The following is a 7,500-nucleotide window of genomic DNA, read 5'->3' on the forward strand; positions in this document are numbered from 1 at the left end:
GACTGAATGGTAATAATAGGTGCTGTAAGCTTTTTATTTGGATAAGTGTTTTCATGATCTCTGCACAACATCCTCTTTTGGGATATAGATTGGATACAGGTTTGAAGGGGACCCAATCAATCAATCAATCATCAGTCAGTCAGTCAGTCAGTCAGTTCTTTGCTAACGCTATTTAAATAGGCCCCATTTGGGATCAAATTTCGTTTTCGGCTATACCACTCTGACAAAGCCTGATCTCATCTGACCTCGGCTGCAAAGCAGAGTTGGGCCTGCTTAGTACTTGGTTGGGATACTGATTGGGAATACTAGGTGCTGTAATTGTTTTATTTGGATAAGTGTTTTCATGATCTCTGCACAACATCCTCTTTTGGGATAAAGATTGGATACAGGTTTGAAGGGGATCCAATCAATCAATCAATCATCAGTCAGTCAGTCAGTCAATCAGTCAGTCAGTTCTTTGCTTACACTATTTCAATAGGCCCCATTTGGGGTCAGCTTTCGGTTATGGCCATACCACTCTGACAAAGCCCGATCTCATCTGACCTCGGAAGCAACCCGGAGTTGGGCCTGGTTAGTACTTGGTTGGGAGACTGAATGGGAATACTAGGTGCTGTAAGCTTTTCATTTGGATATGTGTTTTCATGATCTCTGCAGAACATCCTCTTTTGGGATAAAGATTGGATACAGGTTTGAAGGGGACCCAATCAATCAATCAATCAATCATCAGTCAGTCAGTCAGTTCTTTGCTTACACTATTTAAATAGGCCCCATTTGGGATCACATTTCGCTTTTGGCCATACCACTCTGTCTAAGCCTGATCTCATCTGACCTCGGAAGCAAAGCAGAGTTGGGCCTGGTTAGTACTTGGTCGGGAGACTAAATGGGAATACTAGGTGCTGTAAGCTTTTTATTTGGATAAGTGTTTTCATGATCTCTGCACAACATCCTCAATTGGGATAAAGATTGGATACAGGTTTGAAGGGGACCGAATCAAGCAATCAATCAGTCAGTCAGTCACTCAGTCAGTTCTTTGCTTACACTATTTAAATAGGCCCCATTTGGAGTCAGTTCTTTGCTCACACTATTTAAATAGGCCCCATTTGGGGTCAGCTTTCGCTTACGGCCATACCAGTCTGACAAAGCCCGATCTCATCTGACCTCGGAAGCAACGCGGAGTTGGGCCTGGTTAGTACTTGGTTGGGAGACTGAATGGGAATAATAGGTGCTGTAAGCTTTTAATTTGGATAAGTATTTTCATGATGTCTGCACAACATCCTCTTTTGGGATAAAGATTGGATGCAGGTTTGAAGGGGACCTAATCAAACAATCAATCAATCATCAGTCAGTCAGTCAGGTCTTTGCTTACACTATTTAAATAGGCCCCATTTGCGTCAGTTTTCGCTTACGGCCTTACCACTCTGACAAAGCTTGATCACATCTGATTTTGAAAGCAAAGCAAGTTTGGACCTTGTTAGTACTTGGTTGGGAGTATGAATGGGAATACTAGGTGCTGTAAGCTTTTAATTTGGATAAGTGTTTTCACGATCTCTGCACAACATCCTCTTTTGGGATGAAGATTGGATACAGGTTTGAAGGGGACCCAATCAATCAATCAATCAATCAATCAATCATCAGTCAGTCAGTCAGTTCTTTGCATACACTATTTAAATAGGCCCCATTTGGGGTCAGCTTTCGCTCACGGACGTACCACTCTGACAATGCCTGATCTCACCTGACATCGGAAGCAAAGCAGAGTTGGGACTGGTTGGTATTTGGTTGGGAGAGTGAATGGGAATATTAGGTGCTGTAAGCTTTTTATTTGGATAATTGTTTTGATGATCTCTGCACAACATCCTCTTTTGGGATAAAGATTGGATACAGGTTTGAAGGGGACCCAATCAAACAATCTATCATGACTCAGTCAGTCAGTTCTTTGCTTACACTATTTAAATAGGTCCCATTTGGGGTCAGTTTTCGCTTACGGCCATACCACTCTGACGAAGCCTGCTCTCATCTTACCTCGGAAGCAAAGCAGAGTTGGACTTGGTTGGGAGACTGAATGGGAATACTAGGTGCTGTAAGCTTTTTATTTGGATAAGTATTTTCATGATCTCTGCACAACATCCTCTTTGAGGATAAAGATTGGATACAGGTTTGAAGGGGACTCAATCAATCAATCAATAGTCCCAGTCAGTCAGTCAGTCAGTCACTCAGTCAGTCGGTCAGTCAGTTCTTTGCTTACACTATTTAAATAGGCCCCATTTGCGGTCAGCTTTCGCTTATGGCCATACCACTCTGACAAAGCCTGATCTCATCTAACCTCGGAAGCAACGCAGAGTTGGGCCTGCTTAGTACTTGGTTGGGAGACTGATTGGGAATACTAGGTGCTGTAATTGTTTTATTTGGATAAGTGTTTTCATGATCTCTTCACAACATCCTCTTTTGGGATAAAGATTGGATACAGGTTTGAAGGGGACTCAATCAATCAATCAATCAGTCAGTCAGTCAGTTCTTTGCTTACACTATTTAAATAGGCCCCATTTGGGATCAGCTTTTGCTCACGGCCGTACCACTCTGACAATGCCTGCTCTTATCTGACCTTGGAAACAAAGCATTGTTGGGCCTGGTTAGTACTTGGTTGGGGGACTGCCTGGAAATACTAGGTGCTGTTAGCTTTTTATTTGGATAACTGTTTTCAGATCTCTGCACAACATCCTCTTTTGGGATAAAGATTGGATACAAGTTTGAAGGGGAATCAATCATTCAATCAATCTTGACTCAGTCAGTCAGTTCTTTACTTACACTATTTATATAGGCCCCATTTGGGGTCAGCTTTCGCTTACAGCCATACCACTCTGACAAAGCCCGATCTCCTCTGACCTCGGAAACAAAGCAGAGTTGGACTTGGTTTGGAGACTGAATGGGAATACTAGGTGCTGTAAGCTTTTCATTTGGATAAGTGTTTTCATGATCTCTGCACAACATCCTCTTTTGGGATAAAGATTGGATACAGGTGTGAAGGGGACCCAATCAATCAATCATCAGTCAGTTCTTTGCTTACAGTATTTAAATAGGCCCCATTTGGGGTCACCTTTCGCTTATGGCCATACCACTCTGACAAAGCCTGATCTCATCTGATCTCGGAATGAAAGCAGAGTTGGGCCTAGTTGGTTCTTGGGTGGGAGACTGAATGGGATTACTAGGTGCTGTAAGCTTTTTATTTGTATAAGTGTTGTCATGATCTCTGCACAACATCCTCTATTGGGATAAATATTGGATACAGGTTTGAAGGGGACCCAATCAATCAATCAAGCAGTCAGTCAGTCAGTTCTTTGCTTGCACTATTTAAATAGGCCCCATTTTAGGTCAGCTTTTGCTCACGGCCGTACCACTCTGACAATGCCTGCTCTCATCTGACCTTGAAAACAAAGCAGAGTTGGGCCTGGTTAGTACTTGGTTGGGAGACTGAATGGGAATACTAGGTGCTGTAAGCTTTTTATTTGGATAAGTGTTTTCATGATCTCTGCACAACATCCTCAATTGGGATAAAGATTGGATACAGGTTTGAAGGGGACCCAATCAATCAATCAATCAATCATCAGTCAGTCAGTCAGTTCTTTGCTTACACTATTTAAATAGGCTCCATTTGGGATCAATTTTCACTTACCGCCATACCACTCTGACAAATCCTGATCTCATCTGACCTTGGAAGCAAAGCAGAGTTTCGCCTTGTTATTACTTGGATGGGAGACTAAATGGGAATACTATGTGCTGTAAGCTTTTTATTTGGATAAGTGTTTTCATGATCTCTGCAGAACATCCTCTTTTGGGATATAGATTGGATACAGGTTTGAAAGGGACCCAATCAATCAATCAATCAATCAGTCAGTCAGTAAGTCAGTTCTTTGCTTACACTATTTAAATAGGCCCCATTTGGGGTCAGCTTTCGCTTTCGGCCATACCGCTCTGACAAAGCCTGATCTCATCTGACCTTGGAAGCAAAGTAGACTTGGGCCTGGTTGATACTTGTTTGGGAGATTGAATGGGAATAATAGGTGCTGTTAGCTTTTTATTTGGATAAGTGTTTTCAGATCTCTGCACAACATCCTCTTTTGGGATAAAGGTTGGATACAGGTTTGAAGGGGACCCAAGCAATCAATCAATCAATCAATCATTCAATTAATCAATCAATCAGTCAGTCAGTCCGTATGTTCTTTGCTTACACTATTTAAATAGGCACCATTTGGAGTCAGTTCTTTGCTCACACTATTTAAATAGGCCCCATTTGGGATCAGCTTTCGCTTACGGCCATACCAGTCTGACAAAGCCCGATCTCATCTGACCTCGGAAGCAACGCGGAGTTGGGCCTGGTTAGTACTTGGTTGGGAGACTGAATGGGAATACTAGGTGCTGTAAGCTTTTTATTTGGATAAGTATTTTCATGATCTCTGCACATCATCCTCTTTTGGGATAAAGATTGGATGCAGGTTTGAAGGGGACCTAATCAAACAATCAATCAATCATCAGTCAGTCAGTCAGGTCTTTGCTTACACTATTTAAATAGGCCCCATTTGCGTCAGTTTTCGCTTAATGATTTACCACTCTGACAAAGCTTGATCACATCTGATTTTGAAAGCAAAGCAAGTTTGGACCTTGTTAGTACTTGGTTGGGAGTATGAATGGGAATACTAGGTGCTGTAAGCTTTTAATTTGGATAAGTGTTTTCACGATCTCTGCACAACATCCTCTTTTGGGATGAAGATTGGATACAGGTTGGAAGGGGACCCAATCAATCAATCAATCAATCAATCAATCATCAGTCAGTCAGTCAGTTCTTTGCTTACACTATTTAAATAGGCCCCATTTGGGGTCAGCTTTCGCTCACGGCCGTACCACTCTGACAATGCCTGATCTCACCTGACATCGGAAGCAAAGCAGAGTTGGGACTGGTTGGTACTTGGTTGGGATACTGGATGTGAATACTAGGTGCTGTAAGCTGTTTATTTGGATAAGTGTTTTCATGATCTCTGCACAACATCCGCTTTTGGGATAAAGATTGTATACAGGTTTGAAGGGGACTCAATCAATCATCAGTCAGTCAGTCAGTTCTTTGCTTACACTATTTAAATAGGCCCCATTTGGGATCAGCTTTCGCTTACGGCCATACCACTCTGACAAAGCCTGATCTCATCTGACCTCGGAAACAAAGCAGAGTTGGACTTGGTTGTGAGACTGAATGGGAATACTAGGTGCTTTAAGCTTTTTATTTGGATAAGTGTTTTCATGATCTCTGCACAACATCCTCTTTTGGGATAAAGATTGGATACAGGTTTGAAGGGGAATCAATCAATCAATCAATCTTGACTCAGTCAGTCAGTTCTTTGCTTACACTATATATATAGGCCCCATTTGGAGTCTGCCTTTGCTTATGGCCATACCACTCTGACAAAGCCTGACCTCATCTGACCTCGGATGCAAAGCAGAGTTGGGCCTGGTTAGTACTTGATTAGGAGACTGAATGGGAATACTAGGTGCTGTAAGCTTTTTATTTGGATAAGTATTTTCATGATCTCTGCACAACATCCTCTTTTGGGATAAAGATTGGATACAGGTTTGAAGGGGACCCAATCATTCAATTAATCAATCAGTCAATCAGTCAGTCAGTCAGTCAGATCATTGCTTACAGTATTTACATAGGCCCCATTTGGGATCAATTTTGGCTTAAGGCCATACCACTCTGACAAAGCCTGATCTCATCTGACCTTGGAAGCAAAGCAGAGTTGGGCCTGGCTAGTACCTGGTTGGGAGACTAAATGGGAATACTAGGTGCTGTAAGCTTTTTATTTGGCTAAGTGTTTTCATGATCTCTGCACAACATCCTCTTTTGGTATAATGATTGGATACAGGATTGAAGGGGACCCAATCAATCAATCAATCAATCATTCAATTAATCAGTCAGTCAGTCAGTCAGTATGTTCTTTGCTTACACTATTTAAATAGGCCCCATTTGGAGTAAGCTTTCGCTTATGGCCGTACCACTCTGACAAAGCCTGATCTCATCTGACCTCGGAAACAAAGCAGAGTTGGGCCTGGTTAGTACTTGGTTGGGAGACCGAATGAGAATACTAGGTGCTGTAAGCTCTTTATTTGGATAAGTGTTTTCATGATCTCTGCACAACATCCTCTTTTGGGATAAAGATTGGATACAGGTTTGAAGGGGACCCAATCACTCAATCAATCATCAGTCAGTCAGTCAGTTCTTTGCTTACACTATTTAAATAGGCCCCAATTGGGATCAGCTTTCGCTTACGGCCATACCACTCTGACAAAGCCTGATCTCATCTGACCTCGGAAACAAAGCAGAGTTGGACTTGGTTGGGAGACTGAATGGGAATACTAGGTGCTTTAAGCTTTTTATTTGGATAAGTGTTTTCATGATCTCTGCACAACATCCTCTTTTGGGATAAAGATTGGATACAGGTTTGAAGGGGAATCAATCAATCAATCAATCTTGACTCAGTCAGTCAGTTCTTTGCTTACACTATTTATATAGGCCCCATTTGGGGTCAGCTTTCGCTTACAGCCATACCACTCTGACACAGCCCGATGTACTATGACCTCGGAGGCAAAGTAGAGTTGGACTTGGTTGGGAGACTGAATGGGAATACTAGGTGCTGTAAGCTTTTTATTTGGATAAGTGTTTTCATGATCTCTGCACGACATCCTCTTTTGGGATAAAGATTGGATAGAGGTTTGAAGGGGAATCAATCAATCAATCAATCATCAGTCAGTGAGTCAGGTCTTTGCTTACACTATTTAAATAGGCCCCATTTGGGGCCAGCTTTCGCTTATGGCCATACCACTCTGACAAAGGCTGATTTCATCTGACCTGAAAAACAAAGCAGAGTTGTGCCTGGTTAGTAATTGGTTGGGAGACTGAATGGAAATACTAGGTGCTGTAAGCTTTTTATTTGGATAAGTGTTTTCATGATCTCTGCATAACATCCTCTTTTGGGATAAAGATTGGATGCAGGTTTGAATGGGACCCAGTCAATCAATCAATCAATCATCAGTCAGTCAGTCAGTTCTTTGCTTACACTATTTAAATAGGCCCCATTTGAGTCAGCTTTAGCTTACGGCCTTACCACTCTGACAAAGCTTGATCACATCTGATTTCGAAAGCAAAGCAGAGTTGGGCCTGCTTAGTACTTGGTTGGGAGATTGAATGGGAATACTAGGTGCTGTAAGCATTTTATTTGGAAAAGAGTTTTCATGATCTCTGCACAACATCCTCTTTTGGGATAAAAATTGGATACAGGTGTGAAGGGGACCCAATCAATCAATAAATTGTCAGTCAGATTGTCAGTTCTTTGCTTACACTATTTAAATAGGCCCCATTTGGAATCAGCTTTCGCTTACGGCCATACCACTCTCACAAAGCCTGAGCTCACCTTACCTCGGAAACAAAGCAGAGTTGGGCCTGTTTTGTACTTGGTTGGG

General features: G+C 42.1%; 12 pseudogenes; all 12 read left to right on the plus strand.

Annotated features, from left to right (window-relative positions):
* Positions 1-202: 202 nt before the first annotated feature.
* On the plus strand, positions 203-321 carry LOC128618741 (uncharacterized; annotated as a pseudogene).
* A 179-nt stretch (positions 322-500) lies between these two features.
* On the plus strand, positions 501-619 carry LOC128618835 (uncharacterized; annotated as a pseudogene).
* Positions 620-786: 167 nt separating this feature from the next.
* Positions 787-905, plus strand: LOC128618757 (uncharacterized; annotated as a pseudogene).
* Positions 906-1,115: 210 nt separating this feature from the next.
* LOC128618830 (uncharacterized) lies at positions 1,116-1,234 on the plus strand (annotated as a pseudogene).
* A 1,043-nt stretch (positions 1,235-2,277) lies between these two features.
* Positions 2,278-2,396, plus strand: LOC128618738 (uncharacterized; annotated as a pseudogene).
* Positions 2,397-3,096: 700 nt separating this feature from the next.
* On the plus strand, positions 3,097-3,215 carry LOC128618804 (uncharacterized; annotated as a pseudogene).
* A 160-nt stretch (positions 3,216-3,375) lies between these two features.
* Positions 3,376-3,494, plus strand: LOC128618854 (uncharacterized; annotated as a pseudogene).
* An 806-nt stretch (positions 3,495-4,300) lies between these two features.
* Positions 4,301-4,419, plus strand: LOC128618752 (uncharacterized; annotated as a pseudogene).
* A 1,005-nt stretch (positions 4,420-5,424) lies between these two features.
* LOC128618782 (uncharacterized) lies at positions 5,425-5,543 on the plus strand (annotated as a pseudogene).
* Positions 5,544-5,719: 176 nt separating this feature from the next.
* Positions 5,720-5,838, plus strand: LOC128618793 (uncharacterized; annotated as a pseudogene).
* Positions 5,839-6,022: 184 nt separating this feature from the next.
* LOC128618840 (uncharacterized) lies at positions 6,023-6,141 on the plus strand (annotated as a pseudogene).
* Positions 6,142-7,131: 990 nt separating this feature from the next.
* LOC128618844 (uncharacterized) lies at positions 7,132-7,250 on the plus strand (annotated as a pseudogene).
* The last annotated feature ends 250 nt before the right edge of the window (positions 7,251-7,500 follow it).

This window comes from Ictalurus furcatus, chromosome 14 (assembly GCF_023375685.1).
Source record: "Ictalurus furcatus strain D&B chromosome 14, Billie_1.0, whole genome shotgun sequence".
NCBI lineage: Eukaryota > Metazoa > Chordata > Actinopteri > Siluriformes > Ictaluridae > Ictalurus > Ictalurus furcatus.